Raw genomic sequence first — 13267 nt, 5'->3', positions numbered from 1 at the left:
TCAATGGAATGGAATCACCCATTCCAAAATCCATTCCATTCCCTCAAAATCATTCCTTCTACCCCCCATGTTTTTTTTCCATTCCATCCCCTCTTGCACCATTCATCAACAACACCACAACCCACCACCTTCGCCACAACCCACCACCACCACCCACCACCGACGCCATCGCCGCCACCCGCCACCACCTCACCCCGACAGCCACCGTGGCCGCCGCCGCCACCCACTCGCCACCATTATCACCCACAGCTGCAACCAACCGCTAACGACACTCGCCGCCGCCGCCCACCACCATCGTCGACGCCACGACCACTGCCACCACCAACCGTCGCTGCCGCCACCAACCGCCACCTCTGCTACCACCCACCACCAACGACCACCTTGCCACCACCACCACTCGTCGTCGCCGCCGCACCACCACTCGCCGCCACCACCACCACCCATCGCCGCCACCAACACCCACCACCGCCACCTATAACCACCCACAATCACTACCACCGACCACCACCACCACCACCACTCACCGCTGATTTTATTACTCCGTTTTTCTTGCCTACCGAACAATACACAATAATAACTCATTCCATTCACACATGGTAACCAAACAAGACATGGAATGGTAATGATCCATTGCATTCCCTCGTCCATTCCATTACCTCGTCCATTCCATTCCTTCGTCCATTCCATTACCCCATACCAAACAGACCCTAAAAGTTATGGAGCCAATTCCACTTCCCATAAATTTTCCGTTTGTGTTCTATGAGAATCAACCGATATGGAGGGCTGTAAACGAACCGAACGAACACGAACAAAGCCATGTTCGTGTTCGTTCGTTAAGGAAATTAACATGTTCGCGAACTGTTCACGAACGCATACTGAACATAAGTTTATGTTCATGTTCGTTCGTTAAGGAAATTCAGTTGTTCACGAACAGTTCGTGAACACTGGTCTCAAACAAAACGAACGCAAGCAAATAAAAACGAACGCAAACGAACATTTAACTTGAAAATAAAAAAAAAATAAGAACATTGGTATTCTTAAACATTGGATGTAAGTAGTTAAATACATCTATCAAATGATAAATTAAAACACAACTAGTCTACTACACCACCAAACGATGAATCAAATTTAACTAACTTAGAGCATTCACAATGGATTCTCAATATGTATGTGAATGTAGCCTCTATATTTGTGAGAGTGGTTGTAAATTGTTATGAGTGGAGGAGAGAGAAAAAACAGAGAAAGTTACTGTTCATCAATAAAAATTTTGGAGAATATACTATTCACCTCTATAATTTTGTAATATTTTTTAAAGTGGTTGTGAGTGGAGGAGAAAGAAAAGGTAACGGTAAAAGTATAAAAAATATTATTTAATTGAAAAGAAGAGAGAAAAGGTAGTGTTTTTTAGTGCAATTATAAAGATGGAGTAAGAGATTTGATTATGAATGCTCTTATACATAATTATCCCTAAAAATGTCTTAGAATGTCCAAATTTTAGCCAACTAAGAAAAAATTAGGGTTTCAAATTTTCAATATGCTTAGATAAAAGGTTTATTTTTTATTATTTTTTTAATATAATCAAACGAATACGAACGAACGTAACCGGACATATTACCGAACGTTCACGAACGCAGTCGAACGAACGAGACCTGTGTTCGTGTTCGTTCGCTAAGCTAACCGAACGAAATTATTTGTTCGTGTTCGTTCGTTAAGCTAATCGAACAAACATAAACGAACTTCCCGCCGAACGGTTCACGAACTGTTCGCTGAACGTTTGGTTCGTTTACAGCCCTAGTATGGTTATAGGCGTTTTCGTGCAGTTGGCTCTCAATGTTCAAATTTTTATTCTTCTCTATCCCATACAAGTGTTTCATTAGCATTTTTGCCAACTTGAATTTGTTTATGGATTCTACCCAACCTTCTTTCCCTTTGCTTGACGACTCGACACTTTTTCTCCGTTGCGGCCTTCTTGGCGTTGTGTCATACGTTGGGTCGTCATCAAGTTGATGTTGGGAATGTTGCTTGATAACCCATCCATTGAAGTTGTGTAATTTCGTGACTCGGACTTTTTTGATCGTGTTTTAGAACATCCAACAGGTACCCGTTAGGCCGTCAAGATCAATCAATGGAACAGGTACCCATTTATCATGATCCCTCGCAATTTCCCAAGCTGCCAAATGAATAAATCAACTTTTCTTCAAGTAGAATCTTACGTAGTCACTTAGGGATCCTTGGATTACATTCACGTCATTTATTCCACTTGATTGATTGCGAAGCTAATATATTTAATATATATATATATATATATATATATATACATACGATTAATAATAAAGTAAAAAATAAAGTGTATATATTTTACATTTTATAAATAAAAATGTAACAAAATAATATATCTTTTGTATTTAGCACGCATTGAATCGGCTCATTTTTCTATTTAAATCCATCCATTTGCCCGTCATTTGAGTCATACCCCAGTAGTAGTACCGTATAGTTTTCCAAATGTGTGATAATTAGATGCCAAAACATGCCCATTTGTTGTTGATTCCCGACCTATTTGTCCTCAGAAACATGTAAGTAAGACTTCAACAATGCAACCTCTTCGTCCAAGGTACACGCGCCCCCGTCTTTACTTCTTTTTTGCCCCGTCCTCCCCTTTCACTTGTACTTCTTCCCCCTCTTGTTTGTTCTTCATATTCATTGGCTAGTGGCTATTCTTCTTCTTCCTAGTCTTCGTCCAAATCGGGAGCACGAACCAGGATACGATGGTGGTAGGAGGTAGGCTTGCAATACACGAAACGGTTGACCGTTCGGTCGTCCATCGTGTTTTGGTCGGGTGACAAAGTAAAATGACTGTTTGCGACTTGGGTTGGCATGTTGGGGTGGAAGAAGTGTTGTGGATACTGTTGGGTAGAAAACGATTGTGTGGGTATAGGTATCGGTTTGTCTCGTAAACGAAACCTATCCGGTTTCCCTATATTAGCACGAACATTTGGCCTCATTTTTTTTCTTCGTAGCAGACGTTAATTTGCTTGAGCCTTCCATCGAGTTTTTTGGTTGAAAAGTAAGTGTTGTAGTGTGTATTTTTTAGACATGAAATGTGTATAAAACGGGTAAAGGTTGGACGTATTTATAGGGTAAAAATGAGTTTTTTTCCCTCCCCAACTGATATATAGTCGTTGCCAACGGCCGCAACGGCTATATTCTTCAACATACACACACATCACACCATGATGTTTATCACATAGAACCATCCATCACACATGATACACCCCTTTGCGGCGGTGTATCACGCTAGCACACCCCATCATGGTGTGATATCATGCACCACCCTGACCCCCCTTGTGCTGGAAAAAAAAACAACTAATTTACGTATTTATTTCTTATTATGATATTATTAAGTTTTCTAACATGTTATACACATCATTTTCTTTATTTTAGCTTCAAATTTTTATAATATGTGAGGCGTAGGTGATACAAGAATACAATTTCGCATACGAGCTCTCCTAAGGGGGTGGGGGTGCTCCTGCTTCACTTTCCATCACTCACCACACTCAATCATGTTCCGCCACGTCATTGAACTTGATTCCATCACTAGTGATAGATTTTAGTGGGGGTGCCCATCACTAGTGATGGTTTTTTTAATAATAAATTAACAATAATAATTTTATCTAAATAAAAAACAATTTTTCTAGACATATTTTAGGTTACAACTTAAAAAAACATATAAAAATAAAAAGATACATAAAGAAAACCTACTGATCGTCCGAATCTGAAAATTCCAAACCTAAAGAACCTATAAGTTCAATTAAATCATATCTCAATAGAAAGTGAATTTCTTCATTGCGCAAGTCTTGTTGGACATTTTCGGGAACGAGAACTTGTGTAGGAGGATCCGACACCCAATCTGGAGATATTATACGTCCATCTTCTTTTATTAGCATATTGTGCAATATGATACATGCTATGGATTGTTTTTTTATTCATTGCACGAACCGGTCAGTTTAGTATGCCCCATCTACCCTTTAAAACACTAAAAGCCTCTCAACATCTTTTCTCCATTCGATACGTGTATAATCGATGCTACCGAGCATACATATAAAATGTGTTGATGCACTTTAGTGTGGATGTGGAACAGTTCGTTTCGCCTGGAATCAAGATCGCATTATTAACATCCTCCGGTTAATATGTGTAAATGGAATGTAATACTCTCAAACAGGAGTCCACGAAATAGAAGTTATCTGATATCTTCGAAATAGAGGTTGTACACTCTAATCGAAATAGAGTGTACAAACCACCACATCAAAACAGGCTTCAATATCACAACATCGAAATAGGATATTGGTTTTCATCATTTAAAAGACTTCGAAATAGACAACTTGTCTATTTCGATACATGCCTACTGTTTCGATATTGAACAATATGTTCAAGTTCTATTTCAATTATGATTAAGTATTTCAAGTTCAAGGCTGTTTCGATATTGAACAACATGTTCAATTCCTATTTCGATGACGTTCATTATGTTTCAATGTACTTCGATGTAGATTTAGATGTTTCATTATATTTCGTATTGTTCTCTTCTATTTCGATGTAAGGTATTGTTGGAAAAATAGGTGAAAATAGCATTTTTCACAAATGTAGGAAAATGATTTTTTCCTATTTTGGACTAGAAATAAATATAATAAAATGAGTGGGTTTTATGTATTTATTTGTGGGTTTGTGTTCTATGTTGGAAGAGCTTCACAACGAACTAAACCACGTCCAAAACCGAGCTAAGATGAATGAGATATCGATGCTCAAAGGGAAAGTAGCACCTTGTCCCACATAGGAGGAGATATGGAACTTAAATGGGTATTTAAGGTGGAACTCTCCATCCTTATTGTTTCATGGAAGCACACACTAGTGTCCTCGCGAAGGGTGCGGAGCACCCTAACTCGCACTCGCACTCGCACACGCTCGCGCGCGCGCGCAATGTGGCGCTTTGATGGCGCACTTTGCACTTCGCACGCTCGCATCGCCGAGAGCCGCCTTTGTATTTTTGACCACGCGCGCGTGGTGGAGCACAAGGGTTGCAAGGACCAAGTGGTACGTGATGTGGCGCATGACGTGGCAGTCATGCGCGCGCGAGTACACGAGGCGCGCGGTTGGGCGCATGGTGCATGGGTCCTGCTGTGTCGTGCGCGGCGCACCAGAGTGAGCCAATACGGCGCGACTGTGTGGCGCGTACGTATAGGCTCACAGGTGACGTGGCGCACGCGCGCATGGCAGTGAGCCAAGATGCCGCACCGCGCATGGGCGTGCGGACCTGGGCGCGCGCAGAAGCTTCCAGCATTGAATGACTGGGCAGTTTCAGTCCAGCTTCGTAACTGACGAGTTAATAGGCTTTGACTGAGAATTAAATGACGTATTAAATTGCATTGAAGACGTTTAATGCAATTTAAACCTCTCATTTAATTCGTTTTGACTGTTTCAACCTAGGAGCTGTATAAATACAGCTCCATACCCACATCAGAGATACACCAGCAACAACAGCTTATGCAAACAACATTCCTCCTACTTCTAATCATCTTCTTCGTGCAAGTTTCAAGGTAACCTTCGGGTTGTAGGCGAATTCTGGCAGTACTACTGCTCCGGCTGTTGTACCCTGGGAAACAAAACGAGTACTCTTGGGAGACTCGGAATTTGTTTTAAGGGAAGCGTGTTGAACACGTGACTCAGCCACTCTGTTTCTACCCCTTTCTTGTATTTTGGTTTATTTCAGTTGTAATTGTTCTAGTATTTTATTTTTAGCTTTCCTTGTATTGTAATCAGTAATAAAATATTGTTTATTTTATTTATTTACGCGAACGGTTCTTACAATCTTAAAACAAATTTTTAAAACCGTTCGTGTAACCAAAACCATTCTGTTTGTGATTCAAACCAGTTTTGTTTTCACTCAGTTTGTGTTTTAAAAACAGATTTTTTTTTGTTGTTTTCTTCTTCAAAGGAGCGACTTTGGTTGAAAACAATTGGTTACATCTCATAGTTTGTCCTAAATTGCTAATAAACTTTTTGATTTGGTCTTCAAAGTTGGACTTAGAAGCCAATCAGTAAGTTATAACTAATAAAAATTTTCTGTTTTGGTCTTCAAAGTTGGACTTAGAAGCCTAAACAGTAAATTTGTGGTAAAAAATTAAAATTTAATTGTTTACTTCTGGTTTTTGCGTAAATCAGAATTTTTTGACTAAACTTTTAAAATTTTAATTTTTTTTTCAGCATGTCGAACGAAAATGTCAACGTTAACAACACCACAAATGTTGTGACGGGAACCCCCCTTAACGCCACCACTGTGGGAGCGTCCACAGTGGCTAATCACGCTGAACGACCCGAGAAGTTCTCGGGTCTACACTTCAAGAGGTGGCAGCAGAAGATGTTCTTCTACCTGACCACCATGAACCTTGCGAGGTTCTTAACTGAATCCGCTCCCCAACCTGCGGAAGGGGAGACCAGCGCTCAGGCTCTGAACGCGGTAGAGGCTTGGAAGCACTCGGATTTTATTTGTCGAGGCTATGTGTTAAACGGGTTGTCGGATGCGTTGTATAATGTTTACTACAACGTCAAGACTTCCAAAGACCTTTGGGATGCATTAGACAAGAAGTACAAAACGGAGGATGCTGGCACAAAGAAATTTGTGGTAGCCCGTTTTTTGGATTTCAAAATGGTTGATTCTAAAATAGTTATGAATCAAGTCCAAGAATTCCAAATTATACTTCATGACATCTCTGCGGAAGGCATGACACTTAGCGAGACATTCCAAGTGGCAGCGATGATTGAAAAGTTACCTCCTAGTTGGGTTGATTTTAAGAATTATCTTAAACACAAACGAAAGGAGATGACTATAGAGGATCTTATTGTTCGTCTTCGGATTAAAGAGGACAATAGAATTGCCCTAAAAAGCAGCGTTGCGCAGACTAGTGCTAGCGCAAATCTGGTTGAGCATGGGCAATCCTCTAAGGGCGCGAAGGGCAAGGGGAAAAAGGACAAAGGGAAAGGGAAAGCAAAGGCTAGCAACCTTGGACCGAAGAAAGGGGTTGTGAAAAAGAAACCTCAAACGTTCCAAGGGACTTGTTACAACTGTGACGAGCCGGGGCATCGGGCTAACCAATGCAAGAAACCAAAGCGTGAGCGTGCGCACATGGTGGACGAAGACGGAATGCCTTTGGTGGCAATGATTTCCGACAAAAGCGCAATGATGGATGAGGTCAATACTGTGACCAACACTCCAAAAGGTTGGTGGGTTGATACGGGAGCGACCCGTCATGTTTGTGCAGACAAAAGCCTCTTTACCACCTTCAAGGCGCTTTCTGGAGAAGAGAAGTTGTATATGGGAAATGCAGCCACCGCTGACATCATGGGTGAAGGAACGGTGATCTTGAAGTGGACTTCGGGGAAGGAGCTCACTCTAAGCAACGTGTTGTATGTCCCAGACTTGCGCAAGAATCTAGTCTCGGGATGGTTGCTTAACAAGTTTGGATTTCGTTTAGTTTTTGAGAGCGATCAATTTGTACTGACTAAACGAGGAACGTATGTAGGCAAGGGCTATGCCCAAAATGGTATGTTCAAATTGAATGTAATGGCTGTCAAGAACATGAATAAAATTGCTACTACTTCTACTTAGATGCTTGAGTTTTCTGAATCGAATAAATGGCATGGTAGATTAGGTCACGTTAATTTTAATTCAATACGCCGTTTAATCAATTTAAATTGTATACCAACATTCCATTTTGATTCACACTATAAATGTGAAACATGCGTTGAATCCAAACTTACAAGAACATCATCAAAATCGGTTGAACGAATAACCGAACCCCTTGATTTAATTCACACTGATATTTGTGATTTAAAAGCGGTACCCACAAGAGGTGGAAATAAGTACTTCATCACATTTATTGACGATAGTACTAAATATTGCTATGTATATTTACTAAAAAGTAAAGATGAAGCAATAAGTAAATTTATCTTGTATAAAAATGAAGTTGAGAATCAACTTCAAAAGAAGATAAAAACTTTGCGAAGCGACCGAGGAGGCGAATATGTTGCACCTTTTGCCGATTTATGCGCAAAAAGTGGCATTGTACATGAGTGTACACCTCCTTATTCTCCACAATCAAATGGCGTGGCGGAACGAAAGAACAGCACATTGAAAGAAATGATGAACGCCATGTTGATAAGTTTTGGGGTGAGCCAGGAACTGTGGGGGGAAGCCATTCTCTCGGCTAATTATCTTTTGAACAGGATACCACTCAAAAAGAGAGACGAAACTCCATATGAGTTATGGAAAAAGAAGAAACCTTCATACAAATACTTGAAAGTGTGGGGGTGCCTAGCAAAGGTGATTGTACCACCTCCTAAGGCTCTTAGGATAGGACCCAAAACTGTTGATTGCATATTTATTGGGTATGCACATCAAAGTAGTGCACATCGCTTTCTTGTACATGAGTCCAAGAATCCTGATGTACACGTAAACACTATTATGGAGGTGAATTCTAACGTTGTGTCTTACTTTGAAAATGTGTTTCCTTTGAGAAGACAAACACATGCAACGTCATCAACACCTACTTTTGAAGTAGGTGAAAGCTCTTCTACACCAGTTGAGGAGGTAGTTCATGATAAGACACATGAACAACCTGAGGTTGAAGAAAGTGATCGCAGGCGAAGTAAAAGGCCAAGGGTTGAAAAATCCTTCGGTCCAGACTTCGTTAGCTATATGGTTGAGGGCGAGCCCAATACATATCGCGAAGCAGTTTCCTCTTCAGAAGGACCTCAATGGAAAGAAGCAATAAGAAATGAAATAGATTCTATATTGCAAAATCATACTTGGGAGTTAGTAGATCTTCCACCTGGTTGCAAACCACTTGGATATCCTTGGATATTCAAAAGGAAGATGAAAACTGATGGAAGTATTGATAAGTACAAGGCTAGGTTGGTGATTAAAGGATTTAGACAAAAGGAAGGTCTAGATTACTTTGATACCTACTCGCCTGTGACGCGCATAACCTCGATTAGATTGGTTCTTGCTATAGCGGCTTTAAGAAATTTGGAAGTTCACCAAATGGATGTTAAAACCGCATTTCTAAATGGCGATTTAGAAGAAGAGATTTACATGGAGCAACCTGAAGGTTTCTCTGCCCCAGGTCAAGAGGGTAAAGTATGTAAACTCGTCAAGTCTTTGTATGGCTTGAAGCAAGCACCAAAACAATGGCACCAAAAGTTTGATCATGTCATGATTGACAACGGTTTCAAAATAAATGAGTCCGACAAATGTGTTTATTTCAAAGACACAAATGAAGGTTATGTGATCTTACGCCTCTATGTAGATGATATGCTTATCATTGGGAGTAATGATAAAATTATCAAAGCTACTAAAAGCATGTTGAAAGCGAGGTTTGACATGAAAGACATGGGTTTAGCGGATGTGATTCTTGGAGTAAAGATCATAAGAACCCAAGATGGTCTTGTGTTAAGTCAATCTCACTATGTGGATAAAATTCTTGAAAAATTCAACTCGGGAGATACGAGTGTAGCTCGAACTCCAGTTGATACCTCCCAACATCTCAAGAAGAATAAAGGAGATGGAGTTGCTCAGTTAGAGTATTCGAGAATTATTGGCAGTCTAATGTATCTAATGACATGTACTAGACCCGACTTGGCTTACGCGGTGAGTAGGCTAAGTAGATACACCAGCAATCCGTGCGCGGATCATTGGAAAGCTATCACGAGGGTGCTTAGATACATAAGATACACAAGAGACTATGGACTGCATTATACCCGACAACCAGCAGTGATCGAAGGATACACTGATGCAAACTGGATATCGGATAATAAAGATTCCAAATCAACAAGTGGTTACGTGTTTACACTTGGAGGAGCTGCTATTGCTTGGAAGTCTTCTAAGCAAACGATCATAGCGAGATCCACAATGGAATCTGAATTTATCGCCTTGGATAAGTCAGGCGAGGAGGCGGAATGGCTACGTCAATTCGTGGAAGATATTCCAAGATGGCCAAAGCCTTTGCCAGCCATATGTGTACATTGTGATAGCCAATCAGCGATTGGTAGAGCTCAAAGCTTGATGTACAATGGCAGATCAAGGCATATGCGACGTAGACATAACACGATACGACAACTACTCTCAACGGGTGTTATCACAATTGATTATGTGAGATCAGCGGATAACATTGCGGACCCGTTTACAAAAGGCTTAAGCAGAGAGTTAGTAGAAACGTCGTCAAGAGGAATGGGACTAAAGCCCGTGGCAAATGGGAATATGAGGGAAACCTAACTTAGTTGACTGGAGATCCCAAGATCTAAGTTCAATAGGACAACTTAATCATATTACCAAAACGGAGTCACTGTGGGGGAGTACCCCAAACTAAATAAAAGGGAGTTATATATACTTCCTAGTCCATTCCAATCAGTGACATGAAGTGAGGTTAAGCATATTAAGGTTAATGATTTCGGGAAATCAAATAACCATGATGCTTTTAATGATTCATGGGAATCACCTATGTTAGAGAGAAGTGGGGTCGCTTCAAATGGATTTGTGGGGTGCGCAAATCCTAGAGCTCTCGCAGAACCAGGCTAGTGTTCCAGGACCATAATAGGACACGACAATGAGGAGTTGGCCAAACCAGGGAGAGTATTGTGTGAAGTGTATTGTCGTTTACACAAATGGGGGTATGTTCAAGGACATCGCGTCTACACACCGCTAGTAAGCTAAGTGCGCTTCACAAAAGAAGGTTCAAAGGCTTCAACCTACCTATCTTGCAATACTTAACTGTCGAAGTTTATCGTTGAAAAGTGTAAGGAAAAGATCCATTTCCATACATGTGGGGGATTGTTGGAAATTTGATGAAAATAGCATTTTTCATGTGGGGGATTGTTGGAAAAATAGGTGAAAATAGCATTTTTCACAAATATAGGAAAATGATTTTTTCCTATTTTGGACTAGAAATAAATATAATAAAATGAGTGGGTTTTATGTATTTATTTGTGGGTTTGTGTTCTATGTTGGAAGAGCTTCACAACGAACTAAACCACGTCCAAAACCGAGCTAAGATGAATGAGATATCGATGCTCAAAGTTGGGTGTTTGGAACATTCAATGTTGAAACTAAAGGGAAAGTAGCACCTTGTCCCACATAGGAGGAGATATGGAACTTAAATGGGTATTTAAGGTGGAACTCTCCATCCTTATTGTTTCATGGAAGCACACACTAGTGTCCTCGCGAAGGGTGCGGAGCACCCTAACTCGCACTCGCACTCGCACACGCTCGCGCGCGCGCGCAATGTGGCGCTTTGATGGCGCACTTTGCACTTCGCACGCTCGCATCGCCGAGAGCCGCCTTTGTATTTTTGACCACGCGCGCGTGGTGGAGCACAAGGGTTGCAAGGACCAAGTGGTACGTGATGTGGCGCATGACGTGGCAGTCATGCGCGCGCGAGTACACGAGGCGCGCGGTTGGGCGCATGGTGCATGGGTCCTGCTGTGTCGTGCGCGGCGCACCAGAGTGAGCCAATACGGCGCGACTGTGTGGCGCGCACGTATAGGCTCACAGGTGACGTGGCGCACGCGCGCATGGACGGACTTGAGCCAAGAGGCCGCACCGCGCATGAGCGCGCATGGACATGGGCCAGTGTGGCGCACGCGCGCATGGCAGTGAGCCAAGATGCCGCACCGCGCATGGGCGTGCGGACCTGGGCGCGCGCGCGCGCAGAAGCTTCCAGCATTGAATGACTGGGCAGTTTCAGTCCAGCTTCGTAACTGACGAGTTAATAGGCTTTGACTGAGAATTAAATGACGTATTAAATTGCATTGAAGACGTTTAATGCAATTTAAACCTCTCATTTAATTCGTTTTGACTGTTTCAACCTAGGAGCTGTATAAATACAGCTCCATACCCACATCAGAGATACACCAGCAACAACAGCTTATGCAAACAACATTCCTCCTACTTCTAATCATCTTCTTCATGCAAGTTTCAAGGTAACCTTCGGGTTGTAGGCGAATTCTGGCAGTACTACTGCTCCGGCTGTTGTACCCTGGGAAACAAAACGAGTACTCTTGGGAGACTCGGAATTTGTTTTAAGGGAAGCGTGTTGAACACGTGACTCAGCCACTCTGTTTCTACCCCTTTCTTGTATTTTGGTTTATTTCAGTTGTAATTGTTCTAGTATTTTATTTTTAGCTTTCCTTGTATTGTAATCAGTAATAAAATATTGTTTATTTTATTTATTTATGCGAACGGTTCTTACAGGTATGATGTATGGACTATAAATGCAGCATACCCACACTCTGTTTCTGGAACACAAGAGAGAGCACTTTCAAGAGAGTTTGTAAACATTGGGTGTAATGTTACTCTACTGAAATCAAATCTTGAGCTTAACCGTGATATCTTGTTTGTGTTTGGTTGTGTTCTTTGCTTAGATTTGCATATAAATAAGGATTCCGCACTTGGTTATGTGTTAAACAACAAGGAATAGGTTCTCTAGATCCTCCTTTAGGGACCTACAAAATGCCATCTAGCCTCATGCGCGGCGTAAATATGTGCGATGTTGTGTCTCGTCGATTTATGTAGAAACTCATTGGCATACGATTTAATGGTCGCGTTACAAAAGAAATGCAAACATTCGTTTGCCCCTCCGGTCGTAACGTTCTTAAAACCATTCTTCGCTTGCTTCGATGTCTCCTATAATTTTTAAAATTAAATCTTTTGGTAAACGAAACCGATCCCTAAATGTTTCGGCATTGTAGACCAGATTCTCCACAAAATAATCCTTCATTAACACTTCGTTGGCATGTATACGACCACGATCCACCATTTTCTTCTTTCGGCGGCTCAAACCTTCAAGTTCGTTATACGCCTTCTCAAAAAATTCAAGCGTGTCATCGTCGGAAGACGAAGAGCTATCAGTGTCTAGCGGAAACTAATCGGTTGGGAATTCCATTTTTATGCAAGAAAATGGTATAAAATTATGTATTCGTGTGGGTGAAATATGTATTTATGTGGACGGTATATATATAGTGTTTCACTTTTTTTATTTTTCTCACCGTCCCAACGGTCACCCAACGTTCAAATATCAACGGTAACATCATCATCACCGGGGGCGCAGGATTGAAGGGGCGGGGGGGGGGGGGAGCTTTTCGTGCAGTAGTGTTACGTATGTACTTTTCGTATAGAATTTTTTAGGTATATACGTTTTCGACCCCCTCCCCCCCGGGTTTTATA

This window comes from Helianthus annuus, chromosome 4 (assembly GCF_002127325.2).
Source record: "Helianthus annuus cultivar XRQ/B chromosome 4, HanXRQr2.0-SUNRISE, whole genome shotgun sequence".
In the NCBI taxonomy this organism is placed as follows: domain Eukaryota; kingdom Viridiplantae; phylum Streptophyta; class Magnoliopsida; order Asterales; family Asteraceae; genus Helianthus; species Helianthus annuus.
Note: the sequence above shows the minus strand (reverse complement) of the source record.